The following is an 18665-nucleotide window of genomic DNA, read 5'->3' as shown; positions in this document are numbered from 1 at the left end:
GTTTCACATTTCAATTTTACTAGCATTGAAATGCCGAGAACTCTGCCACTGCCTCAAGTCAAGGATTCTGTAGCCAAGTTAGGACTGGAGGAAAGCTCAGAGCCTGCAGGCTGAGTCTGAGACTCGACCTCAAGGCAAGAATCGTTACTGCATTTGACTCAACGGGAAATGGTCAAAGACTGGACAGAGTTGCCAAGCAGTGCCTCCTCCAATGCAGCTCCGGGAGGCCTCGCCGCAGCCACAGTGAGTCCTGACTCTGTGCAGGCTCTGCTGACAAGCCTCCACCCGCGGGACAGCTCAGTCTAAACTCTAGGAAGCAGCCTCAAGGCGGCCACAGGTGGCCCTGCCTGCCTCCACGGACCCTCCAGCCTCAGCCCAAGAGCTCCAGCTCAAAGGGCCACCCCTGCATCTGCTGTCCCTCTCCCACTCCAGACCATTGCTTGCTCCCTTCAGCCATCACATGGAGGCTCTCCTAGGGCTCCCAGGGTCCAGGTCCAGGCCTCAGCCTTGCGCCTTGGTGGGAGGAATTACAAGGGCGAGATTGGAACTCAGGGGCAGGTGGTGACCAAGGAGGCTTGGGGCACTGGGTACTGCAGCCCTATCAGACTCAGCCTCAGGCTGGGCAGGAAAAGTCACCTCAAAAAAAGGGATCTTGGGCTGTTGTTAAAGTGGGAAGTGAGAAGGTAGGCCTGTGGCGGGAAGAGATCTGAGGCAGATGGAAAACACACACAAATGTCAAGTGACCGTCAATAACCAGGGCTTGTTCTGGAAAGCCAGCTTTGTTTCTCTTGTGATGACTAGATGGAAGCTCATTAGGAAGCAGCAGGATTCCTGATAAGACCCTTGCCTTCTAGGAGGATGAATGACTCTGCCCTGAGAGCCAGTGGAGCGCCGGATGGTTTCGGGAGAGACTGGGTGGCTGGGCTTCAGGTGCACGACGCAGAACCCAAGCCTCCTCTCCTCTCTGCTCTCCGTTCCACACTCTCCTCCTCTCTTCACAAGGCAGCCATCCCACTGTGCTTCGTGCCTTCTTTACATGTACAAATTTTTGACAAAATGTGTGCTGTTGTCTTAAAATCATGAACCCTCAGGCACGCCAGCGGGGGGTCATCTAGCACTTGGTGTCCTGGAGAACATTTCCTGTTGGCGTCTGCATCCCCACACTGTTGCTTCTGAGTGCCGCTGTGTGCCGCCTTGCCCTGGCCCCTGTGGCTGCACAGGCTCGACTGAGGAGGCCTCCGTGTGTGTGTGTGTGTGTGTGTGTGTGTGTGTGTGTGTGTGTGTGGTTCCCTGTGCAGGAAGATTGCACAGCGTAGCAAGGAATGGGCTCCAGTGCAGCCACCACAGGGCGGACCACACAGTCAGGTGCAGAGGGAGGGAGCCAGGAGCCAGGCACAGAGAAGCCTCATCCGCAAGGCTCCAAATCCAGCCACTCCTTTATGTTCACACAAGTGCGGGGCTGCTGGCTGGGAGGGGCACGTGGAGCCTCCAGGGTACTGGGAATATTCCAGAAGCTTATTTAGAGGAGGGCCTTTATCATGTGGGAGTAGACATACATAGAAATTTATTGACTATATCCTAAATATCTATGGACTTTATTGTAAGTTATTCCTCAATTAAATAAAATAAGGGTGCCCTGCAGGGGCTCATGTGGGAGAAGGCCAAGGCGTAGGGCTGGAGAGGACTGACTGTACCTGCAGGACCAGCAAGCGATGGCTGCCACCCCAGCTGGGAAGCCACGAAGGCTTAGATCTGGGTTCTCAGCCCCATGCACCATGAGAATCACTAGGGGAGCTTAGTAAACACCACTGCTCAGACACCACCAGGAAGATGGGATCAGAGTCCCTGGAGGTGGAGGCCAAGAGTGAGTGTTGGTTGAAAGGTATCAGGGTGATTTTCAGGAACATCCTGGGCTGCGAATTCTGGCTTAGAAGGAGGCCAGGACAGCTGCCACGGAATGCTCTCGGGTTCCAGAAACATGAAGAAGGACTCTGTACCTGATTGGAGGTGAGGGGAGAGATAAAGGGAGAGGCCTGAGATGACCCTGAAAGGTTTTATCTGGTGGGAGATTGCAGGGTTGGGGGTGTCTGTTGTTCCCTGTGAGAGGGAAATGAACAGAGAATAGGGTCTGGAATGGGTAGAGAGGGGCCTCCTGCTCCCTGCAAAATGCAGTCCCCCAACACTCACCTGAGCAGCTGCCTTCTCCAGCCAGCATTTCAGGCCGCGTCTTCACCAAGCTGTGAGATAAACTCACCTGTCCAAACCCAACAAATGGACTCGGAGACCCGGAGAACAGTGGAAGTGAGACTTTTAATGATGATCTTGTGAGATCAGGTGTCCGACGGGCAGACACACCCAGCACAGCCACAACAAGCATCTTATCCCCTGGTGTTCAGGCCCCTCCCCCGGTTACTTCCTGAGTACTCTGGGGCCACAGTCTTCCCGGATGTCACCTGTCTGTTGTTGGGTGGGGGCTTTAGGTGTTTTCCTTAGGGTTGTCTTGCTGCATTTTGTTGCAGCCCACAGTGTATTGCATTGCAATCCTAGTTAGCTCAGGGGCTTTTTAAGTATTTGACTTATGACCTAAGTAGCTGGGCAGGCTGATAAGAACAGACCAAGTGAGCCATTTTGCAGGCTAGTAAACCTTCCTCTTAGACTAAACTTCCTTGGTTCCGGTGAGGGCGACAAAAGTGGGGGGTGCCAACAAGCAGGTGTCAGCTATCCAACCAGATACCTAGTATCTTCTGTTTTTTCTGGTTTGCTGACCTAAGCTGATGTAAGGCACTTTGTCTTGGAAATGGACCACTGTATACATCATTTCCTCCAGAGGCACTGTCCTTCCTCCACCCCAGCCCCAGTATCCAGGCCGTGTGGGTCGTTTGCACCTCTGTGCAGTATCAGAGGCCCCTCCCCGTGGGTTTTATTGTGCACTTTATTTTGGAAGTGTTGATTCGTGGAACTTTCTTCCCACCAGACTGTGAGCGTCTCGAACACTTCACCTTTGTTCTCCCAGGGAGACTTCCGTCGCTTAGGTTAAGCCCCATGCCTGCATGGGAACAGGGGCTCAAGAGATAAACGTGGAGTTTAAAAAGTGCATGGAGAGGGGGTCTCAGGGCAGAGGAGGAGGGGTGAGCAGAGAGCACCGAGTGGAGTGTGTGGACTATGGGGGTTAGGACCTGGGTCCGGGTCCGTAGGGGTGCTGCTCAGATGCATGGACACAGTGGTGTGGTGAGTGTCCCAGCTCAGACCCATGAGCTTCCTGAGTCTGGAGTAGTCTGGAATGGTGGGAACCTGGGCTTTCTAAGAGTAGAAACGAAGAAAACAAACACTAAGGCGCAGGGAAAGCAAGACCCTCCTGGATGCGGAGAATCCAGTCTCGCTTTCCCAGAAAGGGTGAGGCACCAGGTCCCCGCAGCAGCAGATGAGGGCTCGGGAACGAGACTGGCCATTTCTTGTATTATTTAAGGCAGGGGTTTTCAAGTTGCCTTCTGCAGACCCCTGGGGGTGCCAGAGAAAATTTCAGGGTGTTCATCAGGTCAGAACTGTTTTTATACTCTTGCTAAGAATTGACTTGCCTTTGGCACTGTGTTGACACTTTCAAGGGTGTGCAAAAGTGATGGCAGCAGGTAAGACTTAGGAGGCCTTGCTATGAATTACAGCATGTCTCCAACATGTGCCACTGTCATCGTCTCCTTCACCACACACGTTTGCAGTAAGGCAGGTGGACAGATGATAACGCACAGACAGATAGACAGAGATAAGATGAGAAAATACTGTTTTACTCGTGAATGTCCCTGACAAAGCAGCACAGATCTTCACCTTGGAGCGTGCGTCTTTTTAGTATTCCATGTGATGAAATGGAAAGTGTACTTGAAATGTTTCTGCTGACCGTGGAAGGAACCCTGCTGTCCCAAGGAAAAGCACTGGTATGGCTGTTGAAGTTCCACACTGAGCTAGCTGTTCTCTTCATGAAAGAACAGTCTTCCTCGAAAGGACGCCTGTGCTAACACAAACTATGGTTACTTAGATGTGGGTCTTTGGCAAACACTTTCCTAAAAATGAAACAATGAGCCTCTGTCACTTCAATACCAACAAATGACAGTATTTACGAATGACAAATCAGAAATATTAAGCAAAAATTTGAATTTTGCAGAACACATACGTGCCATTGACAGACAAAGAGTTTCTCAACATTTAAAAACTCTCGTGAAGAAGTAATTAGTGATACTAAGGAATGCAATTTTTATATCGATAATATAATGTGTTAATATTTGAAAGATCTTCATAATTCAGTGAACTAATATTTTCAAATAACCAACGCATGATCTCACAAGACCATGCATGTGTAAAAGTGCTATTCAATGGCTGACCAATGTTTGGCTTTTTTTTCTTGAATGCAGCACATTGTGAAAGATAATTGATATCGTTTCAGATTCCACATGGCAACTAACTTTTTAAAAACTACCGTTTGTTAAGTTTTGATGTAACATCAAAAATAATCTTCATAATTATCTGAAAGGCCTATGAAAATACGCTTCCATTTTCCACCTGGATATCTATGTAAGGCCGAATTGTCTTTGCCTACTTCACCCAAAATAACATATTGCAACAGTTTGTGCTGAAGAGAAGATGAGAACCCATCTGTCTTCTGTTAAACCAGACACTAGGGAGATTTACAGAAACATAAAACAATGTCACTCTTCTCCTTAACTTTTGCTTCGTCTTGGAAAACACTTAATTTTAATTAAAAACAGGTTGTGTTTGCACATCCTGAGCTGACTGCAATGTTTATATTAATAAATATGCAAGCTCTTAGAACATGTTTCAGTGTTCATTTCTCACATGGCAAATATCAATAGCTATCACCCAGGTGAACCCAAGGTGTTTGGGCCTTCAGTGATTTTCAAGAGGGGAAAGGGTTCCTAAGACTAAATCATTTGAGAACCACTGACTCTGGTCAGAGACGCCCTAGCCACCCCGTTGTTTTCCTCGCAGTGTCTGTGGGATGGTTCTGGGGGATTTTTGTCCCACTTTTATGCCTTGTCTCCTCTCCCCTCGCTGCATCTTTATTGAGGTGTGATTGACACATAAAAATTATGTATATTCAGGGAGTCGAAGTAAGTATCTCAAGGAACGATTGAAGTAAGTATTTCAAGGAGCGATCAGCACCCCAAATGGGCTCATTGCAGCACTGCTCACAAGGGCCAAGATCCAGAAACAATCTCCGTGTGTGTCTATGGAAGACTGGATACTGTAATGTGATGTATACACAATGGAATATTATTCAGCCATAAAGAAGGAAGTTCTGCTATTTACAACATGGAGGGACCTGGAGGACCTTACGCCAAGTGAAATGAGCCAGGCCCAGAGAGACAAACCGGGCATGGTCTCCTTCCAGGCCTTTTCTCAAGTGCGGCGTGGCTGGAGCCCAACTTGCCCTGCTCTGTCTTCTTCCTCCCTGCAGGAGCCACCCTGGGTCTCCACCAGATGTGTGAGGAGCTATAATCTGGCTGTGGGACTTCGGCTCTTACCACCAGACCGCTGTCCCTGGCATCCGGGCCTGGGAGATGGCCCTTTTCCCTCCCACTCCTAGGGTCACTGGAAATTGCTTAACTCCTACCTGCAGGGGGTATGGGAGCCCAGAGACAGGCACAGCAGGCCCGCCAGAGGGGCTGGGGGAAGGCTTCCCAGAGCGGCCAGGCTGACGGGGGCTTTGAGGCCTGCATGGAGCCAGCAACTAAGGATGAGGGCTGGCGCAGCAGTCAGAGAGAAGAGCGTGCCTGGATGGGGGAACCTGATGCAGAGGGGTGGAGGAGGGATGGGAGGGCAGCAGGGGTGGCAGACAGGCGGGGTGGGGAGAGCATGCACACCCAGACGCTCACTGAGCAAGTGGTGCTCCCCCACATCCCGAGAGCATCTGAGCCCCACAAATCCTGCCCTCCCAGCGTCTCTGCCTGAGAGAGTGGGATCTTTTGCCAAGAGGCCAGCTTTCTGGGCCTAGACTCCCCCTCAGACAGCCAGCAGGTCTCCACACTCCTTCCTGTCCCAGGAACTATCCTATGTTACTAATCTGTCCCATCACAAGCCTCCAGCATGGCCAGCAAGGCTGAGATCACCTGACTGCAGGGCTGACTGTCATGGCCTCTTGCCCCAGGCTTACTGTGGCCGCTACCCGTCTGTGTCCAGGAACGCCATGGCCGCTACACAGCTGTGTCCGGGACCTTTGCAGGGTCAGAGTTGGAACCTGCTTTCTGCAGGGTCCCGAGCACAGCCCCCTCGTGAAGGGAAGCTGAGCGCGTGGGGCTCGCGGCTCTCAGCGGGACGTTGGGGCCAGGCTGAGGACAGCCAGGAGAGCCTGCGCTACCGCCTCGTTCCTAAGCCCCTAAATCATCTCCAAAGACACATAATTAAACCACAAATCAGATAATCTAAGGGCTCGGGTTTGTTTTGTTTTGTTTTATCACATGTCAGTAGCTGGAACAGCAAGCCGTTCGTCCTCCCACTCCTGCGGGGCCAGGATGACTCAGTCCTTCCTCGGTCTGTGGTGCCAGCAGCAGGACGCCAGCCAGAGCCCGCTCTGGGTCACACCCCAGGCCCAGGGCAAGGCGCGGCACCTCTCCTGCCTCAGTTTCCTCTTTTGTAAAAGAAGAATGAAAACGGCCCTAGCCCTCGGGGCTGCTAAGCACAGACAGTAAATCCTCTGTGCCTGTGCACACTGAGATTTTTCTCTGAGCCCACGCAGCAGCAGGCTTCTGTTTGTGCACTTGTATGCTTATGGAGACCTAGAATGGGGCTGCGGCTTCCCTGCTAAGACCCAGGCCCAGACTTTTTATCTCTCTGGGCTCAGTCCTTTCACTGGCAAACTGTGGATCTGATCTTCCCCAGGGTCTCTGTTCCAACCTCCTTGGGCAGGCTGTAAGCAGGTGAAAGTCAACCAAGCCAGGAGACTCTCACAGGACGCAGGGAGAAGGGGCCGGGGTGTGCCTCCCGCTGCTCCCGAAGGACAGGAAGAGGCGGCATACACTGGACAAGGGCCTTTGGGATTTACAGACTACACAGACTTGGTCCCAGCCGGTGGGGAGGAGAGAGAACACAGGTTTGCCCTCTAGGAAAGGAAAATAAATATTAGGGCCCCCAAATCACGAAGCTGAAGGGAAAAGTCAAGCTGGGAACTGCTTAGGGCAAACCCGTCTCCCATTCTATTCAAAGTCCTCCCTCTGCTCACGGACATGAATGCATACCTGATTGCCTCCTTTGGAGAGGCTCGTCAGAAACTCAAAAGATTGCAACCATTTGTCTCTTACCTACTTCTGACCTGGAAGCCCCTCCCTGCTTCCAGTTGTCCTGCCTTCGCCTCGAGTTGTTCCCTCTTTCCAGGCTGAACCAATGTTCATCTTGCATGTGGTGATTGATGTCTCATGTCTCCCTAAAATGTATAAAACCAAACTGTGTTCGGACCACCTTGGGCACATGTCCTCAGGACTTCCTGAGGATGAGTCATAGGCACGCGTCCTCAACCTCAGCACAATAAACTTTCTAAATTAACTGAGACCCGTCTCAGATATTCAAGATTCACAGGTCTCTGATCACAGCAGTGAAGTTACCTTGCCACCTTCTCCAGTGTGACACAGCACATCCTACAAAACCAGAAGGCCCCCTCCCTCCCCATGCACCTGCCTGCACCCTCCTGGTTTTCTGCCTCAGTCCCAGCTCCGTCCTGAGACCTCACTAGGCCTGTTTGTTCAGCTGCCCCCGCTGTTCTGAGTTGGAGGTTTCCTTCCTGGGGGGTTGACTGGGCCTGCCTGGGTAAGATCGGTTTTCCCACCCCTCTTCTATTTTGGGGAGCCTGTTTTTCTTATATCGATTTTAATTTATACCTGCTTATTTAAAAAGTAAGTTATAACATTTCTTTAATTCTCATGTTTCATCCTTCATCTTCACTGGCATTTTTTTCCTGCATCAGCTGTGGGCATGAGCCTTGTTGGAGTCTGGAGACCCCAGCCCCACCCGGGAGGGACTTCCGCATCCAGTAGGACAGAGCCAGTGACAAACAGCTGAAGCACCGTGGGCCAGCTCATCTGATGGGATTGGTCCATACAGAAAAAAGTAACTTTTCAAATGCTGGGTGTTTCATACTGGAATTGCAGTGCTGTTAGACACTCTAGCATTAGAAAGAGTTATGCCTGCTCGATGAGGAAATAAACCCCAAAACCTCAGTGCCATTATGGAGCACAGACCTTAGTGGACAGCCAGACAACTCCACCATGGGCAGACGTTGGTGTGGTCCTTGGGCCGAGCCTCCCTTTCTTCTGTGCTGAACTTTGTCGCGAGATTCGAGGCAAGTGCCCGCCTGCCGTTCTTGAGGAACTACTGTACCAGAAAATGAACCCAAATGCGGCCCCTTCAGACTGAGGGGTTGAAGGTGTTGTTTAATACTATGGAGGCGGCCGGGTGCGGTGGCTCACACCTGTAATCCCAGCACTTTGGGAGGCCGAGGCGGGCGGATCACGAGGTCAGGAGATCGAGACCATCCTGGCTAACACAGTGAAACCCCATCTCCACTAAAAATACAAAAAATTAGCTGGGTGTGGTGGCAGGCACCTGTAGTCCCAGCTACTCGGCAGGCTGAGGTAGGAGAATGGTGTGAAGTCAGGAGGTGGAACTTGCAGCGAGCTGAGATCGCACCCCTGCACTCCAGCTTGGGCAACAGAGCAAGACTCCGTCCTCCCACAAAAAAAAAAAAAAAAAAAATTATTATGGAGGCTGTGTTCTGCCTGGGCAAAGGACATCCCTGTGCCTAACCCCTCTGGGCCTTTTCTGGTTGAGGCCAGTCAATAGGCAGATGCAGGGCTTGGGCTCAGAAACATAAGCAATGACACAGAGCACTTCTGCCCAGCACCGGGCACGTCCCCTACCTTGTGGCTGGAAGCCAGGATGGGGGATGAGGAGGCAGGCACGAGCCTGTGACCTGGCAGAACACCAATAACTCACCAAGGGTCTTCCTCTCTCCACGGGAATCCCGTTGTCCTGCTGCTGAGCTGATTGGCACTTCCTCTTAAATGTCACAGAAATCTGGACATCACGCTGCATCCCCAGGCCACCTCCCTGCTCACCACACCCTACCTGCCTGGACCCAGACAGTGACATCCCAGCTAGTCTTCCTGTTTCTAATTTGCCCCCAGTGTAGAAACCACATGGTAAGCATACTATTTAGAATGTAAATTAGGCCATGCCCATATCTTCTGATGGTCATTGGATGAGCTGTTATTAACAACAGCAAATGGCTGGAAACAGGCCAAATGCCCATCAGCAGGGACTTGTGAATCCTGAGGGTTCCTGCACAGAGGGCATCTTCATTCTCTCCTAGCCAAGACATACCCTTAAATGAAAAGAAACTCAGCCGGGCGTGGTGGCTCACACCTGTAATCCCAACACTTTGGGAGGCCGAGGCAGGTGGATCACGAGGTCAGGAGTTCCAGACCAGCCTGGCCAGTATGGTGAAACCCCATCTCTACTAATAATACAGAAATTAGCCAGACATGGTGGTGCGCACCTGTAATTCCAGCTACTCGGGAGGCTGAGGCAGAAAAATTGTGTGAAGTCACGAGGCAGAGGTTGTAGTGAGCCGAGATCACACCACCACACTATAGCCTGGGTGACAGAGTGAGGAGAAAGAAAGAAAAAGAAAGAGAGAGAGAGAGAGAGAGAGAGAAAGAAAGAAAGAAAGAAAGAAAGAAAGAAAGAAAGAAAGAAAGAAAGAAAGAAAGAAAGAAAGAAAGAAAGAAAGAAAGAAAGAGAGGGAGGGAGGGAAAGAAGGAAGGAAAAGAAGGAAAGAAAGGAAGGAAAGAAGGAAGGTAGAAAGGAAGGAAAGAAAGAAAAGAAACAATGAACAGAGCTCTAAAAATATTTCTCTTTTTGTTTAAATGGAAACATAGAGAAACACATGAAACAATAAATCAAAAATGAATTAAAATGATCACCACTGGGGAGGGAAGGTACAGAAGGAAGAAGAGAGAAAACTCTCTGAATACACCTTGTTTTGTAGACTTGCTTTTGAAACCATTTACATTTTCAAATAATCCTTAAAGCTTGAATCAAAAAGAAAATAAGACCATGGAAACTTGAAAACAAGCTGAAATAAATTGTATTTCAAGTTGGTGGCACGCAGACAAAGAAAAAAAATAATTGTTATAATTGACTTTAAATTCTGTATCTCAACTGCGCCTCCCAAGAGATACAAAAAGACTGCATTCAGATGTTTTATTGTTAGAATCAATATTGTTATTTTGAAATTAGCTTATGTGTATTTGTATAATAAAACAAATATTAATTACATTGATGTTATTGAAGCCAAGATTTCTAGCATGATAGGAAACAGATGCAAATGTAACACCGAGGAATCCAGGAAAAACCCAGCAGCCCTCAATCAGAATTGGAAACATCAGCATAAATTAATGATTTGTTTCTCTCTTAAAAAATTTATTGTCTAGTTCCTAGCTCAGTCCAACACAAACGCCCAGAAACTTTAATAGTCCACAGCAATGAGCACTTAGGAACCTGGATTATGTTCTCTAAGCATGATTTTCCACAAAAAAGCATCAAGGCTTTGGCCTGAGGCAGTGGCTCGCACCTGTAATCCAAGTACTTTGGGAGGCCGAGGTGGGCGGCCTGAGATCAGGAGTTTGAGACCAGCCTGACCAACAAGGTGAAACCCCGTCTCTACTAAAAATACAAAAATCAGCCAGGCGTGGTAGTGGGCACCTGTAATCCCAGTTACTCAGGAGGCTGAGGCAGGAGAATCACTTGAACCCAGGAGGCAGAGGTTGCAGTGAGCCAAGATTGCACTACTGCACTCCAGCCTGGGTGACAGAGGGAGACTCCGTCTCAAAAACAAAAACAAACAAACAAAAAAGAATCAAGGCTTTTCAGGAAAGTGGCTAAGTCCAGTTCTCAGGCAGGAACTATGCACAGCAAGCCTGAGGAACTTGCTACCCCAGAAACTGAAGAAGCTACCTGAAGTCACTGCGGTTGTGTCAACGGGACATGGGGTGAAAGGAGACCATTTGAGCATCACAAGGAATCTAACAGGTGTTGATTGAAAGGCATTCATAACTCCATGAGGACACTCAAGAATCCAACTCGTCACTGGGGGTGGCCAAGGTAACCACTGACATTCCTCTGAAAATTTCAAGAACAAGGGGAGGAAAAAAAATCAAAATTTACCTTGCTTTTCCTATACGATGCATGTTTTAGAATTACTAAATAAATCGATGACTAAATATATTACTAAATGACACTGATGGAAAAGATTGTTATAGAAATATGCCAGCTTATACATTCAGAAAGAGTTAGGAAATTTCAAGATTATCATTTAGTGACCACCAGTGAGCTGCTGGGTCCAGAATGCAGTCACCAATGCCACCCATCCCCTGCAATGGAAGAGGAGTTATTGGAGGAGATTATAATGGACCACAGGTCAGGCTGACAGCACCCACCCTCTCATCCCAGTCGACGTAGCTACCACGGCACAAGTGGACTCATTTCCCTCTTCAGAGAATAAAAGGGAAGTGCTCATTCCCAAAACGTTGAACCTGAAGCTTGTTGAGTCTTGACAGCAAACACCCATTCATTAGAAGATGGTGGTTTGTAGAAACATTTTGAGTAGCACAAAAATAAAGTGATCAGCCAAACTGAGATATTCTAAGGTCAAATGGTACATCAACAACAAGTCTAACAAGCTCCCTCCCCAACTTTTCCCCCAAAAAAGAGAGGAGAGACTATCACAGATTTAATGAAACTGGAGACACAACTGCCAAATACTTGTGCCAACTGCTGTTGATTCAAACAAATCAGATTTAAAAAGACAGTCTTGAGGCAATTGAGAACATGCGGACATGGTCAAGTAAACGTAATCAGTAGCATGACCGCCAGCGCGGTGGCTCATGCGTGTCATCCCAGCACTGGGGGGGCCAGGCGCGGGGGCTCACACGTGTCATCCCAGCACTGTGGGGGCCGGGCGCAGGGGTTCACGCCTGGAATCCCAGCACTTTGGGAGGCCGAGGTGGGCAGATCATGAGGTCAGGAGATCGAGACCATCCTGGCTAACATGGTGAAACCCCGTCTCTACTAAAAAATACAACAAAGATTAGCCGGGCGTGATGGTGGGCACCTGTAGTCCCAGCTACTCAGGAGGCTGAAGCAGGAGAATGGCGTGAATCCGGGAGGTGGAGGTTGCAGTGAGCCGAGATCGCGCCACTGCACTCCAGGCTGGGCGGCAGAGGGAGACTCCGTCTCAAAAAAAAAAAAAAAATCAGTTGCATGATGTCATTTTTGTAGCAAATGACACAGTCAGGAATCCAACCTGAGACACCGCAGCCCTTGGTGATCATACAAAATCATGACCTTCTCCTAGGGTGTCATGTAAATTGAATATGAAAAAGTATGCTGCAACAGCTGGCGTCTGATAAGGACAAACATACAGTGGTCTTCAGCTGTGTTTGGAGAGTGGATGGGCCAACGGTTAAACAAATGAGCGGGGGCATGTCTGGTAGGACAGCCAGTATCACAAGCAATTGGTCTCCAGTCTTTTGGTGGGATCCACCCTACCAGGTTCATCTGAAGCTTAGAGAGACTCAAAGAACTCCAGAGCCCGAGACATCGCTCTAAGATCCTGTAGCCGTGCAGAGCTGACTTTTCCTCTGGAAGCAGAATAATGATCATAATGAGAATGAAGACACAGACCTCATTTCCATGGTTAGTTAGAAAGGTATCTCCACCCCCAGCGGGCATTTTCTGGTTCCTGCTGAAGAGCGGGTTCTGCTCTGCATCTCTGTGCGATGTCTAAGCTGGGGCATGGACTCTGGGAGAGAAGAGATCCAGAGAAGATGGAAGGATGAGGGTGGAAACAGAACTGTTTCACCTGCAAAGCACAACGCACGTATCTGCTACTGGAACGCGCTGAGGGCTGGGAAGGCATGGATGTTTTATGTAAGTCTACACAGTGTTACTGTAGTGATTTAGGAAAAGGCTCTTTTATGAGAAAATGGCTAAGACATCGAATTCAGCTCTTGCAGAAGCAGGATAGAACCCACAGGCTACAGTCAGAAGGAACATTTTATTTCCCATGCAAGCCAACATTTTTCTATTCAACAGAAAGACAAGCACACCCAGATTCTGCCAGATGGAAATTTAAGATTGGGTGAGGGTTCTTTTCCTCAGCCTCCTGCAATGAAGACAGGCTCAGGGCTATTGCAGGTCTCCCACCTAGAGCAATTAGCAGCTGCGTTGATGTAATGCAGAGGGATAGCTGCAGTTGGAGGTAGGAATGGGGAAATACAGGTAGGATGGTGAGGCACAGGTGGGATGGCGAGGTACAGGTGGGACAGGGAGATACAGGTGGGATGGGAAGGTACAGGTAGGATGACAGGAGAGATGGGGAGATGCAGGTGGCATGAGGGGATTCAGGTGGATGAGGGGATTCAGGTAGGAATGGGGAGATTCAGATGGGATGGGGATATTTAGGTGGGATGGGGAGATTCAGGTGGGATGGAGATATTTAGGTGGAATGGGGAGATTGAGGTGGGACGGGGAGATTCAGGTAGGAATGGGGAGATACAGGTGGGATGGGGAGATTTAGGTGGCATGGGGAAGTGCAGGTGGAATGGGGAGGTACAGATGGGATGGACAGATCCACGTGGGATGGGGAGATTCAGGTGAGATGTGTAGGTACAGGTGGGATTGGGAGGTATAGCTAAGCATCTCCTCTGGCATATCAGGTCCTGCCTCATTTGCCGGACTTAGCAGCGGCTTCTGGGGTCTGGATTGGGCAGAATCTTTTTCCCAGCCCAAAGCCAGTCCTGACCAGGGCAAGGAGCCCACTCTGAGGATCAGGCCTAGTGAGGAGGATCTGGACTCCATCCTGCAGTGAGCAGCCAGCATGCTTGGAATTTGGTGCAGGACAGGAGACTTCACCAAGGGCAAACTCAGGCCCAAGACTATCCCCTGGGCTGGAGAATAATGCAGCGGCAGGTCCTCCTCCTTAGCCAGTGTCTCCCAGGTCCACCCGCGACTCCAGGGTGGCTGTCTAGGACCAGCTTGCTGCTTGACTGTGATATTTCATTTGCTTTTATTTGTTCAGGAAAGTGGGTGAGAGCTCCAGTTCTCTTCTCCCATGCCTGAGAGGATTAGAGAAACCTGTAGCCCCACATCGCAGGAGTATGTGGAAGCAGAGGATCCTGTGAGGGTCATCTGGCCAAAAGTCACTGAGCCCTGCTGGCCTGGCTGCAGCCTGACCTGCACGAGCCCCTCCTCCCTGCCCCCTGCCATCTGGAGCTGAAAAACAGGCTCTGGGTCCTGCCTGAGGTATCTGCTGAGTCCCCCACCTGCCCATCAGGCTGCAACCCAGCCAGAATGAATCCCACCCCTGCCCCTCCATGCCTGCAGCCACCTGGCAGCCCCTCCTTGCTTCCAGTTTCACGCCAGGTGACCACCCTGCCACTCCTACCTCCTGGATGTACCAGGAGGAAGCTGCTTGCTTCTTTCTAGTGTCACTGTCCATGGGTCCCCTTGCAATGAGGGCCCCAGGGCAGGCGTGCCTCACGCTGGGGTAACAGAGACGTGGGCGTCTTCCGGATGCGTCCCCATTGTCTTGGGAAAAGGAACCAACCCTTACCCCCAACAGCCCTCTCTAGCCCTGGGATTCTTTCTAAATCAGACCAAACAGGCCTGCCATTTCCATCCTATGGCCCCTTCCCTGTTGCAGTGCTGGCCTTGGTGCTGGGGGAGTGAAGGTGGGTGGCCGGTCTGCGGAGGTACAGGTGGGGCTGAGTGTAGAAAGGTGCAGGTGATGTTCGCCAACAGCTGCAAAGGCTGGCGGTGGCACTTGCGCTCTGGGAAGGTCAGGAGGGGCCCCTGGGAGAGGTCACACGTGAGCCGGAAGATGAAGCGCTATTTGGAGCACACAGAAGGCACCTGAGGACTTGTGGCTTCCAAGCACCCTGAGTTCAAATCCTGACAGCCTCTGTGTGGAGGAGCTCACTCCTGGGCTCTGGTGTGGTCTGCTTCCCTGTTTGTTTAGTAAACACCTTAACAAAAAAGATTTTAGCCTCACCCTTTACAATTGACAGGACCACAAATCACCCCACACACAATTGCGTGTGTATGTGGCCCGCTAGGTGGGGAGGGCAGGACCTTCCTGTGTCCAGGTTCCCAGAGAAGTGCTTCCAGCAGGGGCCACCAGGCACAGCCCCTCTGCCCCGCCTTGATCATGTTCATGCTTACATCTCAAATGCACGTGTCTGCTACGTCTTTAATTGTCTTTTAAGTCAATTGGGAAAAAGCAAAACAGAACTCCCTAATACAACCTCAAAATTAACACATCCATGTGAACTAAAGAAGATGTGATTTTAATCTATCACAAGAGTAAAGAACTGAAACACTGATCATATTAAAAGGGACTTGGGGAAATTGGGTACTCTTTCATTTTGGGGGTGAGATCATTAACTGGAAAATGGCTTTAAAGAGGAATTTGACAGCACACATCACCTGTAAATATTGTAAGATGCTTCATTTTGAAAAGTCTGTTTTATAGACACAAAGTGCTCAGAAGTTACTGCATAAGCACGTTCCCAGTGATGCTGTTTTTAACAGAAAATAAAAAGTGAAAAAGGAAACATGGATGATGAAAACGGCTGAATGAGGAAGGGGTATCGTGTGAGCCTGAAAGGGCAGCAGGTGCTTCTATTTGCAGCGACCCACGGGGACATCTGGTTTCTGCAGGAAACGAAAGCCAACTAATATGATGGTTTTGTTTTGATGCCACTTTATTTTTTTAAAGTGTGTGTGTTAATATGTGAACAGAAGAAGAGCCACATACCTACGTGTTAACAATAATTACTTCCAGGAATGTATACAAAGTGTGAATTTCTGCATTGTTTGCATGTTTTAAAATCAACTGTTACGTCTTTTATAATTAAAAAACAAACCTGAAAAAAAATCCGTGCTAAGGTAAACACCGTCTGCTGGTTTGGGTAATCAAGTAAGTGAGTAGTTTGTCTTTATCTAATTTGCTTAAAATGTGAACAACTTGAGGAATAGCTCACACTTCCATTGCACGTTCTCCGCCAGGAAATGCTGAAAGCGCTTTGCACATATTAACTCACTTAATCCTGGGAGCAGCTTTATGAGGTATGTGCTGTCATGATCCCCACTTTAACAAATGGGAAACCTGAGGTGCAGAAAGGGCAAGAAGCTTCCCCCAAAGCTCACGAGAGGTGCGGCACGGATTTGATATTAGGGTGTTGGCTTGAGAGGCCAAGCTCCAACTCCCGCCCCACCAGGGCCCTTCCCAGAGCCCGGTGTCTCCCTGCTGCTGCTGGGCACCTTGTCCAAGGTGCCTTCCAGCTCCCCACTGCTTAACCTTCCCAACCTCCCCAGCCCTTACTGCCAATATCCTCAGAGGGCTGGGGAGCCCGATAACAGCAACCCCCAGGTGTGATCAGAGAACAGCGGGCAGAAACCATTGGAACGGGCTTAAAAACCGAACAAACCCGTCGGGCGCGGTGGCTCATGCCTGTAATCCCAGCACTTTGGGAGGCTGAGGCGGGCGGATCACGAGGTCAGGAGATCGAGACCACCCTGACTAACATGGTGAAACCCTGTCTCTACTAAAAATTAAAAAAAAAAAAAAAAAAAAAAAAAAGCCTGGCGTGGTCGTGGGCGCCTGTAGTCCCAGCTACTCGGGAGACTGAGGCAGGAGAATGGCATGAACCAGGGAGGCAGAGGCTGCAGTGAGCCGAGACAGCGCCACTGCACTCCAGCCTGGGCAATAGAGTGAGACTCCATCTCAGCAAAAAAAAAAAAAAAAAAAAGCTGAACAAACCCCAATGCCTTTGAAGTACCATGCTCCGGTCACTTGTGTCGGTGAAAGCCATAGTCCTGAGGCCAGTTGCCCTCTCCCAAAACTGAAGGGCTGGCACCCATGAAGGGCCAGGGTGACCCCACTCCCCATGCAGCCACAAGCCAGGACTACAGCAGTGCAGAGAGCAGAGACCACCAGGGCGGCCCCTGGCTGGGCTCCCAAATGACCTGCGGGCAGGCTGTGCTCACAGGAGGCTGTGTGTCTGCTGGACTCCGCACCTGCCAGCCTGGCTCTGCATCCAGAAGCCTCACAGGAGCACCTCGGAGCTGAGCTTCCAGTCCTTGCCACAGCCAGACGGGGCACCCACGGCCCACCTGCTCCCCAAGCGGCCTGCCCTGCCTTGTTGCCCTGTGGGTCTCAGGTACCATTGGATGAACTCTGATGACAACGAGGTGAATCATGCCTCCCTCGGAGCAGTGAGAGCCCTTCCAATTATGTTTCCAGAGAAAAATGAAAATCTAAATTGAAATCCTCTCTCTTGTAAGTTACAGCTCAGCTGCCGACTCCGCACTGGAAGCCCGAGGGGCTCGCTGGGGCTCAGGCTTCCTTCCACAGCAGCCAGGCTTGCCCGGGGCTGCTTCCTCCCGGAAGGGCACGGCTACGCAGAGCCTTGTTGGTCATCTGTCCTGCGTCCAGCACTAACACAGGGCCCAGTGAGCCCAGGGCCACTGCTTCAGCTGTGGGTCTTCCCCAGGGCTCAGCCGCCTGAACCCAGGAGGAGGCAGATCCATCCAGCTGCTCAGAGGCCCTGGGCGGCCTCTTTGGGGAGGAGTTGCTCTGTGCAGAGTGGGGCCTCTGTTCAGATCTGGGATCCTTCAGGCCAGGGGTAATGAAAGCCCTTCACTGATGGCCAAACCTTCCCTCCACCAGGGTACTATGTCCCTCACATCACTGTTGCTTCCCTGTCACCTTCCTCCCTGGAGCTGACCCAGTTTTGGGCTTGAAAATATTAATCTACTTCTTTGGGTGACTCCAATCTGTCTTAACTGTAAGTCAGATAACTCTGAGTGCTGGACCCCAGACCTTCCTCTGTCTGCCACCACCTCCTCCTCTTATTTTCCTCATCCCCCTTTTCCTCTACTTCCTCCTCCTTCTTTTCTTTCTTCTTCTCCTCCTCTTATTTCTCCTCCTCATGCTTCTCCCCCTTTTCCCCTCCCTTCTCCTCCTGCTCTTCTTTTCTTCCTCCTCCCCTGTCCCCCTCCCTGTCCAGCCATTGCATTTCCTAACATGCTCATCCTGGTTCTGTCCTGCAGGTGAGAGTTTGGGAGTCCAAGGCTCTGGGGCTGCAACGCTCCATTCCTAAGCTCTGTTCATTTTCCCCTGCATGAGGGATGGGTCCCCCTGGAGGTCCCTCTGCTCCCTGGGCTCCTGCTATCACTGTCCCAGTGCCTTTCTGCCCAGAGCGTCTCCCCTCCCTGGATCTCCCTGGGACTCCTACCCCGCCCTTCTCCCAGCTGTGCTCTGTCTTGTTAGGTACTCGCTGCTCCTTCACGCTGAGAAAGAGGCGGGAAGGTCATCAGTGGTGGTGAAAGTGTTTCATTCAGATCTCAAAACCACCCTCCTTCTCGGTAACCGGTGCTGCAGCTCCTCACACCACCTAAGGTCCTCACCAGCGGGCTTGCCCTGCGGGGGGTCACCTCAGCCGCCACGTCCTGGTAGAGCTGTCGGTCTCCTCTGGCTCGGCCTCGCTGCCCTCTCCAGCGACCCCACACGTGCCTCCGACAGCCTGGACTCCTGAACACAGTGC

The sequence above is a fragment of the Theropithecus gelada genome, chromosome 10 (genome assembly GCF_003255815.1).
Source record: "Theropithecus gelada isolate Dixy chromosome 10, Tgel_1.0, whole genome shotgun sequence".
NCBI classification, from domain to species: Eukaryota; Metazoa; Chordata; class Mammalia; order Primates; family Cercopithecidae; genus Theropithecus; species Theropithecus gelada.
Note: the sequence above shows the minus strand (reverse complement) of the source record.